General features: G+C 42.0%; 1 protein-coding gene across 1 annotated transcript in view; it reads right to left on the bottom strand.

Moving 5' to 3' along the window:
* tenm3 (teneurin transmembrane protein 3) overlaps window positions 1-16,436 on the bottom strand; it is an 890,613-nt gene that overhangs the window by 517,669 nt on the left and 356,508 nt on the right. The window contains 1 exon segment of the mRNA XM_072677215.1: window positions 11,463-11,526. The gene's annotated coding sequence lies outside the window, so the exon portion shown is untranslated.

Below are 16,436 nucleotides of genomic sequence, written 5' to 3'. Positions count from 1 at the left end.
GTCTTGATCACTTGTGGTTCCATGTTTGTTTGTTTTGTTTGTATATTTGTTTTTATTTATGTATTTATTTATGTATTTTATTTCTGGAAGCCTGTAAAGCTGCTTTGTGAAACATCAGGTAGGAAAAAAGTGTTATACCAATATATCTGACTTTAACTTTGGCTATGTGAGCTGCTGTGGGCTGTATACCGTGATGAAGCATACGTTATTATATATAGTTATAGTTATTAATGAATATGAAATATTAGAGTAAATGACTCATGATTAAATGACTTTTTAATCCTGAAAAAAAAATTTGAATGAAAAGAATATTGGACAGTTTTGATTCCTACCTCCTTGTCTACCCGAAGCAAGGCTTTAATGACCATCTGTTGACCACTGATTGCGGAGATTGAGGCCTTTACCAGTCCATAGTCAATTGCTGGCTATTCCTGTTAGGTGGAGGCTGTATTCTTTTATGAAAAGCATGCTCTCCACTATAATTGCATTTGCAACGAAGGCATTCAGTAGGTTCGATCCAATCGCAACAGATCTGCCATTAAAGACTTAAAAGCATGTGATTTGATTACAATGCCAGAGCTACAAAGGACAACAGGACAGCGCTGCAGTGCTAGCTGCAGTATTTCTCCACATTCCACAATAAGCAACACTTTGTCCAAATGTTTGTGGACACCCCTTCTAAGGAATGCATTCAGCAACTTTATTAAGATGCACCAATTGCTGACACAGATATACAAATACACACAAACACGCAAACAGCTTGTCCAGTATCCAGTATCCAGTATCTTGTCCATGTATTGGCACCATGCCTCCTAATGCCAGCCCCCCCAGTTCTGTACTGTGGAGCAGCGGAAGAACTGTGATCTCTGGAATGATGGATTGGGCTCCATCCAGATTTTTTGGGGGTGAGGTGGAGTGGTGGTCATCGTCCAACATCCTGACCTCACTATCTATCTTGCTCTTGTCGCTGAATGCAATCAAATCAAATCCTCACAGCAATGTGCCTCCAAAATCCAGTGGAAAGCCTTCTTCCCTGGACAGCAGAGATGGTTATTCCAACAAGGCAGGATACTCTCTTCGGAAACCCTTGATTTCTGAAGAATCAATGAATTTAAGCTAGTGTCCCAATACTTTTGTCAATTTATTGAGGCCAGGAGCTGGCCTAGAAAGAATGGCTATGGTCGACATTAATGTAAATACATACACAAAACCAAACATCTACCGGTTAGCTATGGATTTATGGAAGCCACCCGGGTGGAACTGAGTCCACCAATCAGAAGGAAGTTGTGACAGAAGCAAGAAACGACGAAACAGCCCACAACACATACGTGCCAAGGCGCAGAATGCTACCCTTGAAAGCTTTCCAAACAGAAGAGCAAACATCTCTCTCATCAGCTGAGTCAGTACAGAGCCCTGCATTCTGCAGCTAGCATGCTTCCAATGAAAGGATGCTCTGAATAGGAAGAATGAAGAAAAACACTGACAGTGTGTGTTTACACTGCAAGCAAAAAAGAAATAAATAAATAATAATAATTAAAAAGTAAATTAAATAAAATGAAATAAAATAAAATATATATTTTTTGTATTTATATTATTTTATGTATATTATATAATTATTATATATTAAATTTTTATTCATCTATTTATTTTTGTCTTCATATGTAGATTGAGATCTCAAGGTCCCAGTTACACCCAAAGAGCGATGGTCAAAAGCCGATCTGCTCCAAGAGCTCTTCCAGCTTCAGGTACGGCTCGGCTCGACCCGCCATCCTTTAAGATCCACGGAAGACGAGCGTCCAGACTTTTTACTGTCCTGCACCGAAGTGGTGGAACGAACTTCCCCTGGGTGTCCGAACAGCAGAGTCCAACACTCACTGTCCTCAAACCCAGACTGAAGACCCTCCTCTTCTGAGAGGACTTGGGTGAAGAGTAGAGTATTATGGTCTCCATATTGACTTGTGTTTAGTAGAGTCTAAGATTAGAGGATCTGAGTTTTAGTCTATTTAAACTAGCTGAGGTTCTTCTTCAGTAAACAGTGAAGCTCGCTCTGGAGAAGAGCGTGTAAATATGCAATGTACGAGCGTAGGGTGCATCATAACGCCGGCGCGAGCCTGAGTCACAAACGTTCTGACATCGTGTTTTCACACAAAAACAGCTGAGAACCCGGACATGACACCAGCACTTCCTGTTCCATCACTTAAAGCCATTTTAATCACTGACAGTTTTTTAGTCAGGCAGGTAGATGCGGAGGCTAATATACCCTCCGCACTGACTCATGGGGAGCCAGCAGGAGAGGAAGGAGAGGGAAAAAAAGACGACACTGAATGAAAAATGAAAAATAGAAATACTGCAGAACACAGATGGTGACCATGACGTCTGGATTGGTGGAAGATGGATCGAGGAAGGCAGACAGATACTCCTGGCTCATCAGAAAGTGCAGAAAGATGGAGACGGATGAGAGAGGGAATGTGCATATGCCAGCATCTTCACTGCCTCAACTCCATGAAGCTCAGTCTCCTTCTGAGCTTCTTCGTCTCCTTCTCTCACACTTTTACTGCGGCTTTGACTAACATCTGCACCACAATGCTGAGAGATGCTCTCATCAGCCATTAAAGACATTAAAACTAACACCTAATACTGCCTAATACTACGCAGACCCACCTTGTGGACTTCACAGGACCTCTGCAGGTGCCCTGTGGTATCTGGACACCTTCAGACGTCAGCAGCAGATCCTTTGAGGAGCCCTGTAGGTTGTGAGATGGGCATCACCCACCTTCAAGAATCATCACCTATCATCAACTATCATCATCACCACCACCCAACATCTCGACTATCTTGAATGTTTTTGTCACTGAATGCAATCCTCACAGCAATGCTCAGAAATCTAGAGGAAAGTCTTCCCTGGACAGTAAACACAGTAACTCCAACAAAAGCATCATCTTCACTCTTTCTTTAATACCCATGATTTCAGGAGACGCATCGAACGAGCGTGTGTCCAAATACTTTTGTCCATAAAGCGTCGTCCGAAATCTTTGCAATTTGCTTAAAACTTTCGCCCTCACCCTCTTCGCTCCCCATTCCTCCATCAAACGAGACAGAAGGCTACGAGGATGAAGACTAAACAGCTATGACGACGAAGAGACTGCCATGAAGCACTGGCAACAGTTGCCGTGGTGACCATACAGAAGCAGTAATCATCATCTTGGCTGAGCACTTCCACGCAGGAGCCATTATGACCGTTTTCGGAGCTTTCATGTTTCTCGAAGGCAGGACCACCACAGGTTAAGTGGAAAGTTACAGACAGGCAAGGGTCGACGACCTCTACCAGCAGCTTTCGGGGGCTAAATTCAGCCACGAGTGGGCTTGCTCTCAGAATAGCTGGTCCGAAAATTGCTGGATTTCTTTGAGTAAGCCCAGCCTGACTCTGATCGATCAACTGCAGACTAATGTTGTTCGTGAGATATGGCCTGAATTATTTTGAGGGCTGTGTGTGGTGAGCATTTAAATAGACAAGAAACAGCCGAGGACGCGAGAGGGGCAGTCGCTGTCAAAGAAAACAGCGTGAATTATCAAAGCAAGTAAAGCATCTGATCCGATTCGCATGCAGGTCAAATGAAACCATCAGCGAGTTCAAATGAACTGATATTTTTAAAAATAGTCTGCAAGGCATATTGTCTTATTTTTATCCTGAGGGGGTTGAATATGTGGTGTATTGAGCAGTATGAGGTCATTTGATCTTCATTTAATAAAAAACACTAAGTTAACTAGCCAGATGCTCTTAACCCCCGCCCCCCCCCCCCCCCTAAAAACCCTGTAAAGTTAATTAGAACTGGCCCAATCTAAAAAGGGTAGTCGGTAAACCATCGGAAAATGAATGCAACCATAACCAAAGGGGGAATAAAATCTAGAAAATCTGGAAACAGGAGGACAAACTATGGACAAAGCAGAGAACCAATGAACTGAGACAAGCTGTGAGCCGCCAAAGCAGCTCTGAACCATCAAGGCATGGACTTCACAGGACCTCTGAAGGCGTCCCGTGGTATCTGGACACCTTCAGATCCACTATTGTTCTCTGTAGATTGTGTATTGTCTGTAGATTATATGTAAAGTAGCTGTATATTGTTAATATAATACTTGGCCAATAAATCTGATTCTATTTCAGACATATGATCCCATAGGGTGTGAAGATGAGGCCTACACGAGCATCAGTGAGCCTTGGGGAGCCCTTGACCTCTGCATACCGGGGATGAGCATGATTAGCACTCCCAGGTGATAAAGACCTGGGGAAAGTACATTAAGGGAGCTGGAGTTGGAAGTCTGAGTGTCATCATGAGGAAAAATGATAGAGCACCCCCACATTTCAAGTGGGTAATATCAACTGGAACGCCCAATCAAGTCAGATTCCCTACTTGAAAAGCTGGAAAAGCCTCACCGACCCAGAGTTCAAAATCCAAGATGGCCGCACCACACACCCATAGTAGTAAACGCAGCGACAGTTAGTATTATAGCTGTTTATTAGCACTTATTAACACTTAGCATATATCAGTGGACGTGTTTCCATGTTTTTTTGGATGCACAAAATAATACATTGTTACCAACTGGTTTTGCTAACAGTGCTAACCTGGTACAGTGCTAACAATGCTAATGCTATAAAAGGGGTCATATTTTGATTAGATTCGCCATAAAACACCAGAAAAGGATTTTCGAGCCAGGTGTGGTAAACTCCAAAGTCTTTAGCTAACTGTTTGTACTGTGTGTGACATAATTCCCAGCTCAGACATCCAACTTCTGAGGTAATCGGCTGCAGAAGATCAGCTGCAGAAGATCAGAACATGGTTGGAGAGGATTATTCTGGAGGAGTCTTAGTGTCTTATTTAAACCTCAGACGTTTAGTCTGGTCTGATCTGGATTGATGGTTGAAGTGATTGGTGAAGAAGATCACCCTCCATCATGGTCAGATCCAGAGAGCTCTCTGAGGCCTTCAGAAAGAAGGGTGGAGATGTTGTAGAGGAGTCTGTAGATGGAAGGGGTTTAAACAGATCTCAGAACAGTTAGAGATCAGCCGCTGTTCCACTGTTCGCTAAATCATCTACAAGAGGAACAGCTGACCAGCATGACCGGGTCAGGACGTCCAAGCCAGTTCAGCCCAAGAACTTGGCGAGCAAAGAGCACAGGGGAAGGCCTATAGGATAAGTATCACATGGCTGGACTACAAAACCTTTATTAATATTCGTAAATTAGATGGAAGCTAGGTTTGTGTAAGAATCCCTACTTGGACTGAGCATGTAGTTTACAGTTCCCATAGCCCTAGGCCCAATATACCACACCTCACAGCACTCAACACTGCAAACTGCATGACTAAGTCAATTGGTCGTCAACGGAAACTCAGTGGCGTATCTGTATTTATTATAACAATTTCCGGCCATATGGCAGCGGATATTTCACCATAATCATTGCAAAGTAATTATCAGACTCGCTCCAGTGACTGGATCACCTGTCAGGTACCCTGGGAAACTCTCAGTTCCAGTGCACTGCTGAGCTGCTGATGACACTCCGGCAGTTTAACCAGACAGTCTGTAACTGCTTTACTCGACTTCAATCCCTTTACTTTTTACGTTTCTGTAGTTCGTTGCTGTGTCTAATCAGTTTATTAAGTTGAAATATGTTCTATCTGTTACTGGTTTTATTCATTTATTAAATCTTAATTTGTTCAGTTGATTTTTCATTTCAGATTATTTACCCTGATTGTTTTTCTTAATTTGTTTATTCAGCTCTGTTGGAGTTTGATTAAATTCAATTTCATGTTCTTTCAAACCTGATACACTGCAGACGCTCGGCTGTTTTGTGAATGAGGACCCTTCTCAGTGTTTTTTGAGTAGTGGCAGCAGTAACAGTAGTAGCAGTAGAAGTAGAGGCATTAGTGTTAGTTGTGATGGTACTGTTGGCAGTGGTAGTAGTGGTGGTATTGGTGTTAGTAGTAGTGTTAAGTGGTAGTAGTCATGGTAGTAGAGTTAGTGTCAGTAGTAGTAGTAGTAACAGTAATAGTACTGAAAGTAGTGTAGTATAACTGGTAGTAGTGTTAGTGGTGGTGGTAGTAGTAGAGGCATTAGTGTTAGTTGTGACAGTACTGTTAGTAAAAGTAGTAGTAGTGTTAAGTGGTGTTAGTAGTAGTGGTGTTAGTAGTAGTGGTGTTAGTAGAAGTGTTAAGAAGTGGTAGCAGTAGTAGTAGTGATAGTGTAATTGGTGGTTGTGTTAGTATTGGTGGTGGCAGTAGTAGTAATATACTAGTAGTAGTAGTAGTTGTAGTAGTAATGGCAGTTTTAGTAGCAGTAGTAGTAGAGGCATTAGTGTTAGTTGTGATGGTACTGTTAGTAGTGTTGGTAGTGGCAGTAGTGGTGGTATTACTGTTAGTAGTAGTGTTAAGTGGTAGTAGTCGTGGTAGTAGAGTTAGTGGCAGTAGTGGTAGTAGTAGTAGTAACAGTAATAGTACTGAATGTAGTGTACTATAACTAGTAGTAGTGTTAGTAGTGGTGGTAGTAGTAGAGGCATTAGTGTTAGTTGTGATGGTACTGTTAGTAGTGTTGGTAGTGGCAGTAGTGGTGGTATTACTGTTAGTAGTAGTGTTAAGTGGTAGTAGTCATGGTAGTAGAGTTAGTGTCAGTAGTAGTAGTAGTAACAGTAATAGTACTGAAAGTAGTGTAGTATAACTAGTAGTGGTGTTAGTAGTGGTGGTAGTAGTAGAGGCATTAGTGTTAGTTGTGACAGTACTGTTAGCAGAAGTAGTAGTAGTGTTAAGTGGTGTTAGTAGTAGTACTGTTAATAGAAATAATAAGAAGTGTTAGCAGTAGTAGTAAAAGTAGTAGTGATAGTGTAACTGGTGGTTGTGTTATTATTGGTGTAGTAATAGTAGTAGAGGCATTAGCGTTAGTTGTGACAGTACTGTTAGTAGAAGTAGTAGTAGTGTTAAGTGGTGTTAGTAGTAATAGTGTTAATAGAAGTGGTAGCAGTAGTAGTAATAGTGGTAGAAGTCATAGTAGTGATGGTAGTAGCAACAGTAGTAGTAGTAGTAGTTTAAGCATTAGTGTTAGTTGTGATGGTACTGTTAGTAGTGTCAGTAGTGGTAGTATTAGTGTTAGTTGTAGTGTTAAGTTGTAGTATTTGTGGGAGTAGAGTTAGTGGCAGTAGAAGTAGTAGTGGTGTTAACAGAAATGTTAAAAAGTTGTAGCAGTAGTAGTACTAATAGTGGATTTGGTGGTTGTGTTAGTATTGGTGGTGGCAGTAGTAATAGTAGTAGTAGTAGTTGTAGTAGTGATGGCAGTAGTAACAGTAGTAGTAAAGGCATTAGTGTTAGTTGTGATGGTACTGTTAGTAGTGTTGGTAGTGGTAGTAGTGGTGGTATTAGTGTGGTAGTAGAGTTAGTGGCAGTAGTAGTAGTAGTAGTAGTAGTAGTAGCAACAGTAATAGTAGTGAAAGTAGTGTAGTATAACTGGTGGTAGTGTTAGTAGTGGTGGGGTAGTAGTAGTAGTGGTGATTTTAGTAGTGGTGTTAGTAGTAGCAGGAGCAGTTGTACTGGAATTAGTGTTAGTAGTAGTGGTAGTGGTATTTATAATTGTAATACTGTTAGTAGTAATGGTAGTAGTGTTAGTAGTAGTAGTAGTAGTGTTAGTGGTTGTAGTGTTAGTAGTAGTAGTGTTAGTAGTTTTAGTGTTAGTAGTAGTTATTGTGGTATTTATAATTGTAATACTGTTAGTAATGGTAGTAGTGTTAGTGTTAGTAGTAGTAGTAGTAGTGTTAGTAGTAGTAGTGTTAGTAGTGTTAGTGTTAGTAGTAGTTATTGTGGTATTTATAATTGTAATACTGTTAGTAATGGTAGTTGTATTAGTGTTAGTAGTAGTAGTGTTAGTAGTGTTAGTGTTATTAGTAGTAGTAGTAGTAGTGTTAGTGTTAGTAGTGTTAGTGTTAGTAGTAGTAGTGTTAGTAGTGTTAGTGTTATTAGTAGTAGTAGTAGTAGTGTTAGTTAGTAGTAGTAGTAGTAGTAGTGTTAGTGTTAGTAGTGTTAGTGTTAGTAGTAGTAGTGTTAGTAGTGTTAGTGTTAGTAGTAGTAGTAGTGTTAGTGGTTGTAGTGTTAGTAGTAGTAGTGTTAGTAGTAGTAGTAGTAGTAGTGTTAGTGGTTGTAGTGTTAGTAGCAGTAGTGTTAGTAGTAGTAGTGTTAGTAGTAGTAGTGTTAGTGTTAGTAGTAGTAGTGTTAGTAGTGTTAGTGTTAGTAGTAGTAGTAGTGTTAGTGGTTGTAGTGTTAGTAGTAGTAGTGTTAGTAGTAGTAGTAGTAGTAGTGTTAGTGGTTGTAGTGTTAGTAGCAGTAGTGTTAGTAGTAGTAGTGTTAGTAGTAGTAGTGTTAGTGTTAGTAGTAGTAGTAGTGTTAGTAGTAGTAGTGTTAGTAGTAGTAGTAGTGTTAGTGGTTGTAGTGTTAGTAGCAGTAGTGTTAGTAGTAGTAGTGTTAGTAGTAGTAGTGTTAGTGTTAGTAGTAGTAGTAGTGTTAGTAGTAGTAATGTTAGTAGTGTTAGTGTTAGTAGTAGTTATTGTGGTATTTATAATTGTGATACTGTTAGTAATGGTAGTTGTGTTCGTGTTAGTAGTAGTAGTAGTAGTGTTAGTAGTAGTAGTGTTAGTGGTTGTAGTATTGGTAAAGGTAGTATTAGAGTTTTTTTCTCATGGCAAGCTAACAAATTAGGTGCTAGCTTTTTTATCCCTTTCATTGGCTGATGACAGTGTAACTGCTACCACAAAAAGTCTTTACTTAGTCAGAGGTGGGGACGTGTAGTTGTCTCAGGGACGCATGACAGTTTTTTGGGATCAAGCTTGCATGTTGTAAATGAACAGAGGATGTGTAATGGTGGACTGCTGTGTAAAAAGCCCTTTATGGGTAATGGAAAATACTGTGATAGAAATGTCAGTCCATATTGCCTGTCCCCTCTACCTACTTATCTTCCTCCAGTCTCAGCAAGAAGAAGCTGGCAGTCTATGTCCCCCAGTCCCCTGTGCATCTCTGCAGACGTTTTGGAGCTGCTCTGCATACTGCTCAGTCACTTCATCTGCACCAGTCTAACCTTCTGTCTCACCATGAAAATCCCCTGATGCTAACAGTCAAAGTGTTCAGCATCTGCAAAGAAGGCAGGAAGCAGGAGAAGCCTCTTCCACAGAGAGTCAAATTAGACAGTTAGATTAGACCCTTTTAACTGATTCATTGCAGTAATTTTACTATATTAGTTAAACAGAATTACACAATTACATTTTTAATTACACAGCAAGCTATGGAATGTGATACACAGTATGTCTCTTAAATGTTCAAGTCGTCTCACTACCATACAGTACTACTATACAGCACTACTATTGAGCCTGAAAACTATACAGCACTCCTATACAGCACTACTGTACAGCCTGAAAACTATACAGCACTCCTATACAGCACTACTATAGAGCCTGAAAACTATACAGCACTACTATACAGTCTGAATACTATACAGCACTCCTATACAGCACTACTATAGAGCCTGAAAACTATACAGCACTACTATACAGCACTACTATAGAGCCTGAAAACTATACAGCACTCCTATACAGCACTACTATAGAGCCTGAAAACTATACAGCACTACTATACAGTCTGAATACTATACAGCACTCCTATACAGTCTGAATACTATACAGCACTACTGTACAGCACTACTGTACAGCCTGAAAACTATACAGCACTCCTATACAGCACTATTATACAGCCTGAAAACTATACAGCACTCCTACACAGCACTACTGTACAGCCTGAAAATTATACAGCACTCCTATACAGTCTGAATACTATACAGCACTCCTATACAGCACTACTATAGAGCTTGAACACTATACAGCACTCCTATACAGCACTCCTATACAGTCTGAATACTATACAGCACTCCTATACAGCACTACTATTGAGCTTGAACACTATACAGCACTCCTATACAGTCTGAATACTATGCAGCACTCCTATACAGTCTGAATACTATACAGCACTCCTATACAGCCTGAAACTATACAGCACTGCTATACAGCCTGAATAATATACAGCACTCCTATACAGCACCCCTGTACAGTCTAAATTATATACAGCACTCCTATACAACCTGGATACTATACAGTACTCCTATACAGCACTCCTATACAGCACTACTGTACAACCTGAATACTATACAACACACCTATACAGCACTACTGTACCTCCTGAATACTATGCAGTGTATAGCCTGTAGTATATTACAGTGCTACTATACAGCCCGTACACTATACAAGTTTACCACTCACTTTTATACCTGTTAATGTGACGTTACGCTAAAGTTATTTAATTTGATACTTCATGATAATTTCACAGCATAAGTAACTATGATTAAACATAATTACATCTGCATTGTTTAAAGGTTAACTAAAAATGGCATGCACACTGACAATAACTGCCTTAAGTGAAATGCACAAATGTAAGTGATACACATAAAAAAATACGCTACACTTTAATCACACTTCTGGACAAAGTACCTACATTTGAAGATAGGGATTGTGTTGATGCAACATACTGTCCACAGTCATAGCAAAAATTCATAGCAACGCTTTTTATCAGTGCAGGAACTCCATTCAAACTTCACTTAAATATTTGCATCACATCACATGAACTCCTGTCAGCACTCAGAGCCATGCAGGCAGACAGACAGCAGTACAATCACAGACAGGAGTTGCACAGCGAGTGATCCGGATTGCCTGACTGCATATGTATCAGGGCGGCTGGAACAGTCTATAGAATCATTCATAAACTCTGCAAGATTTCTGCATGTCAACAAAGCTTTCAATCCAGCTCCCAGAGAGGATTCGGAGTAAGTTTATCCAAGGCCTTCTGCTGACAGATGCCTTTTTGGGTGAATATACAATGTTTATAATGTCGTTTGAGCCAAAAGAAAAGACCATACTGCCCCTCCACACTATTTTCTGCATCAGTCTGGTGTAATTTTGCATATTTTTGCATTTGTATATTTTCCATCGATCTTAACCCACCTTATAAAGGGTTATGGAGAGTTTAGAGGAAGAACTAGAGACGACAGCAACAATCTAGTAATAGCAATTCCAATTCTCACACAGAAGGGAAAAATGAAGAAATCCATCCGGGCTGTGTATATCAGTATGAATTGTGGTGCAATATAACTCGTATGTTTGTATGGATGGGGGTCTGAAGGCCTGCTGCCCTAGGATAAAGAAATAAAACTCCCCAAAAGGCCTCTTCATATGTAGTATTAGAAAGAGGGCTAATATAAAATAAAAAGCTGTGTGTCACCTTCCAACAAGCACAGATCAATAAAAGGTGCTGAAGTCAAGCAGTTCTCCCTCCTGCAGTGCAGGCTGCAGGTTCACGAGTTTATTCAAACACACAGATTATGGACTGGTACCTGATCAGATCTGTTCCGTCAGCGCTGTTGGTCTCCTTCAGCTTCTGTCTCTCCCTCTTCTTGCCTGTGTAAGTAATAACACACTGTGTTAAACTCAGATACACAGGAAAACAAGGCTTAGGTCAACCACTTTAAGGGGGAACAGAACATTCAACTTCACTCTTCTGCACAATAGCTGATTTTACAGGTTCTCTTACAGCATCATGCGTATGGGCATTGAGGAGTATGGGTGTGGGTGGGTATGGAGGGTATACATATGGATGGGATGGAGGATACAGATATGGATGTGTGGGTGTGGATAGGTATGGAGCATATAGATATGGATGTATGGGTGTGGATAGGTATAGAGGGCATAGATGTGGATGGGTATGGCTGTGGATGGTGTGGGTGTGAATAGGTATGGAGCATACAGATATGGATGTATGGGTGTGGATAGGTATGGAAGGTATAAATGTGGATGGGTATACATGTAGATGGGAAGGGTGTGGATAGGTATGGAGCATATAGATATGGATGGTATGGGTGTGGATAGGTATGGAGCATATATATATATGGATGGTATGGGTGTGCATAGGTATGGAGCATATAGATATGGATATATGGGTGTGAACAGGTATGGAGAATATAGATGTGGATGGGATAGGTGTGGATAGGTATGGAGGGTATAGATATGGATGGTATGGGTGTGGATAGGTATGGAGGGTATAAATGTGGATGGTATAGATGTGGATGGTATGGGTGAGGATATGTATGGAGGGTATAGATTTGGATGGTATGGCTGTGGATAGGTATGGAAGGTATAAATGTGGATAGGTATAGATGTAGATGGGATGGGTGTGGATAGGTATGGAGCATATAGATATGGATGGTATGGGTGTGGATAGGTATGGAGGATATAGATGTGGATGGTATGGCTGTGGATAGGTATGGAGCATACAGATATGGATGGTATGGGTGTGGATGGTATGGCTGTGGATAGGTATGGAGCATACAGATATGGATGGTATGGGTGTGGATAGGTATGGAGGATATAGATGTGGATGGGTATAGATGTGGATGGGATGGGTGTGGATAGGTATGGAGCATACAGATATGGATGGTATGGGTGTGGATGGGATGGGTGTGGATAGGTATGGAGCATACAGATATGGATGGTATGGGTGTGGATGGTATGGCTGTGGATAGGTATGGAGGGTATAGATATGGATGGTATGGCTGTGGATGGTATGGCTGTGGATAGGTATGGAAGGTATAAATGTGGATAGGTATAGATGTAGATGGTATGGCTGTGGATAGGTATGGAGCATACAGATATGGATGGTATGGGTGTGGATGGTATGGCTGTGGATAGGTATGGAGGGTATAGATATGGATGGTATGGCTGTGGATGGTATGGGTGCGGATAGGTATGGAGCATATATATAAGGATGGTATGGGTGTGGATGGGTATTGGTAGGGGCACTGCCAGGGATTTTGGGCCCCATGAAAAAAAATGACATTCGACCCCACAACTCTAATAGTTCTGCCAAAATACTCAACTCATATATTTTACCAGGGTCAGTCACGGATTGTCCTACTACTTGTATTTTAAATGTTTATTACTTAAGGTAAGATGTTGTGATGTGTGTGTGTGTGTGTGTGTGTGTGTGTGTGTGTGTGTATCCCCACAATGAAAAGGAGGTAGAATTGCTACAAAAGTATAAAAAAGAAAAACACCAACATGTCACATGATGCAGGCTATAAGCCAAACTATGTAAGCTTGCCAGTTGTTCTTTAAGCTAAATATGGGAAACGAAGCCTAGAAATCTGTGATTCATTAGTGCAGAGTTGTCTTTATTTAAAGAGAAGTCAACATACTAGAGATTACAATTCTGAGCCTTTATAAACCAGCAATGGGTCAGCTAATTTTAGAAATTCAAATTGTCTACATGCGCTGTGACCTTTATTTTTATTTCATTATTTTCTGGATGAGAATTTAAGTGAATTCTTAACTACGAAACAAGTCAAGATGCTTGCTATATATTTCTTCTTGCAGAAAAAAAATATTATACCTAGCTAGTAAAAGTTTAATGATATTTTTACATCTAATGAGAAGTGCTCCATTTAAACATAGGCTAGTAGAAAGAAATAGTGCTCAGGGTTTTAGAACCAGTATTGGAAATCGTGCCACAAATTTCCTCTACACCCAGTCCCACGAATGGCTAAATGCTGAAAGCTTATGTTCTTCAATAATGTCTTAAGAGAATACACTCAGTCATGAGCCCGCTCTTCTTATCCTCTTGTTAGACTCTTAATAATACATAGGCCAAATGGAGGACATCTGTTCGCCTCAGGAATGTCAGACAGAAGTGTGAGAATCACTGGCAGAGGGAAATGTAATTACAGTAGTAATCTTAATAAATAGCGTGAGGTAATTCTGCCTGTTGCGCTCTGCACTCACATTTGTCACTTCTTGATTAGAGCGGGTAAGGGATGCACTCCCAGGGTCTAATGTGGACAATGCATTCTAATCCCCATTGATTACACATCACGAAGCTGCAATTACAAGCCGAACACACATACGCCTTCATTCCGACATAACTCTCTCTCCCTCTCTGTCTGTTCTCCTCATTTACCCTCTCTTTGTCTATTTATCTTTGACATTCCTTTTTTGTAATAGTTTGAACCTTTTAAAATATTTATTTATTCATTTATTTATTTAAGCAAAATTAACAATAAATAAATACTAATTGGCATGTGCAGAAATCTGAAGACACTTTCAGTTGTGAAGTCCTAGGACTTAATTAATTAGGCCTTGATTAACCTTTTAGGTTCGTCCAACATCACTAGCATGGCATTAGTACAGCCGGCCACCAGGCTGGTCCAACATAGCTAGCATGGCATTAGTACAGCCCAGCCAGCAGGGCTGTCCAATATAACTAGCATGGCATTAGTACAGCCAGGCACCAGGCTCGTATAACATAGCTAGCATGGCATTACTGCAGCCGGCCACCAGGCTAGTCCAACAATGCTAGCATGACATTAGTACAGGTTGGCCACCATTCTTGTCCAACATCGCTAGCATGGCATTAGTATAGCCAGGCACCAGGCTCGTCCAACATAGTTAGCATGGCATTAGTACAGCCGGCCAGCAGGGTAGTCCAATATCACTAGCATGGCATTAGTGCAGCTGGCCAGCAGGACCTGGAACCGGTTCAACGGACCGTACCGACGTAAAGTTTCCGACTGGCTCCGCAGTGAAAATTTGCTCCACCATAGTGTGGATTATTATTTTTAACGCACTGCTGCAGAGGAGTGTCTAGAATCAGCTAATTCTGCCCAATAAAGAGATTTGGGCAGGGGTGCCCAAACTTTTGCATCTCTCTCCTTCCTATTCCCTCTCTCACTAACTCTATATCTCACTCCTCACCCTCCAAAAAGGTCCACACTCCTTGACATTTCTTTTTCTCCTTCTTCCCCCCATCTAACAAAGTCTTGACGGTGCTCTCAACAAAAGATGGAAAAGGGCCGAATCGATCGCCGAATGAGGCGCGAGCGTCCACCCCGTGCTTTCTGCCGCAGCGTTTATTTATCTATCGGATAGTGAGTGGGTGTGGACAGCGAGCTGGGGAAATGGACCCTCTCGCTCTCTTGAAGAGATGGCCTGTACCTCGCCTGCCTGCCCGCCCGCCCGCCTGCCTGCCTGTTTGCATGCGTGGAGCTCGGCCTGAATTGTGTCTGATGAAAGCGGGCCGTGCTGGGCTGATGCCGTCTCGGGGTAGATGAGTTTATGGACGACGGTTTTTAGAGCTTACCGAAGAAGTGGGCCTGCATCCACTTCAGAACGCTATCCATTAGTCTCTTCTTCTCTCAATCAAATCCATTCTCCTCCTCCTCCTCCTCTTCCTCTTCTACTCTCATCTCCTGTGTTCTGCGTTTCTTCTCCTCTCCTCGTCTCATCTTCCCTCTCTCTAGATTGCCTGTATCTCCTAAATAACTCCTCCACTCTTCCTCCTCTGCCTCATTATCCCTGAGGGCTGAGCTGTGTGCAACAGGTGCCGTGCTGCATTGTCTCAGAAGACAGCAGTGCATCCTCTCTAACAGCCTCTTCCTCGCTCTCGCCACCCTCTTGTTGCTCTTTTTACACTTCTTTCTTCGCTCTTTCACAACCTATTAATCCTCCACCTTGTTGTTTTCAGCTTTGCTCCGGATACCCGTTTGCTCCCCTCCCCTCCCCTCTTTTCCCCCCGCTCGCCTCTCCTGTGTTTGGCCTTGGCTGAAGCTTTCTGCTTGGCTATCTCGTTCGACTCCATTGCGTCCGTCACTCCCTCCGCTCCTCGCCGCCTTTGTGAAGTCATTTGTGCCAAACTAAACGCCATACCGAAGAGTGTGAGGCGGACCGCGAGCGTGTGTATGTGTGTGTCGCTTGATACAATTGCTCATCAAGCCGGCGCTCCAGCCAGTGCTGCCCTGCGTCGTTCCAGAGCTTTTGTTTTCCCGGCGTTCCTAACAAAGGGCCCAAACGATTTTCTCCCCGTTTCATTTAAAACTACCGTCTCCTCTCACGCCTCCCGCAGGCTTTTGTCTTCACTCTCCACACAGATAACAGGCCGGGCGACGCGAGGGGGTGCAACCTTTGACTAACCTGACGGACAGTCGTCATCCTCTGGAAACCAGAACCTGAGGGCGATGGCCGAGGTTGGGAGAGGTGGCCGCGCCCCCAACACAGCCAATTTCATTTTCATTCTTCATCCGACAAAGTGAGGAGCAAAGGCAGATGGATTGTGGGTAATAATTTGGGGTCGCAATTAATAATGAGCATCGGGCCTCGAAGTGCGGGTCACAACCCAGTTTGGGTCAGGGGTATGGGTACGTTTCTGAGGGTGCGGGTGCATGAAGTCCTCCACATCCACTCTGAAGCTCAGATGTGTTAAGGATGTGTGCACCAACAGGCTGCACAGACCTACAATTTATGTCCAAATGTTTGTGACACCC

This window comes from Salminus brasiliensis, chromosome 4 (genome assembly GCF_030463535.1).
Source record: "Salminus brasiliensis chromosome 4, fSalBra1.hap2, whole genome shotgun sequence".
In the NCBI taxonomy this organism is placed as follows: Eukaryota; Metazoa; Chordata; class Actinopteri; order Characiformes; family Bryconidae; genus Salminus; species Salminus brasiliensis.
This window is presented reverse-complemented; position numbering and strand designations above follow the sequence as displayed.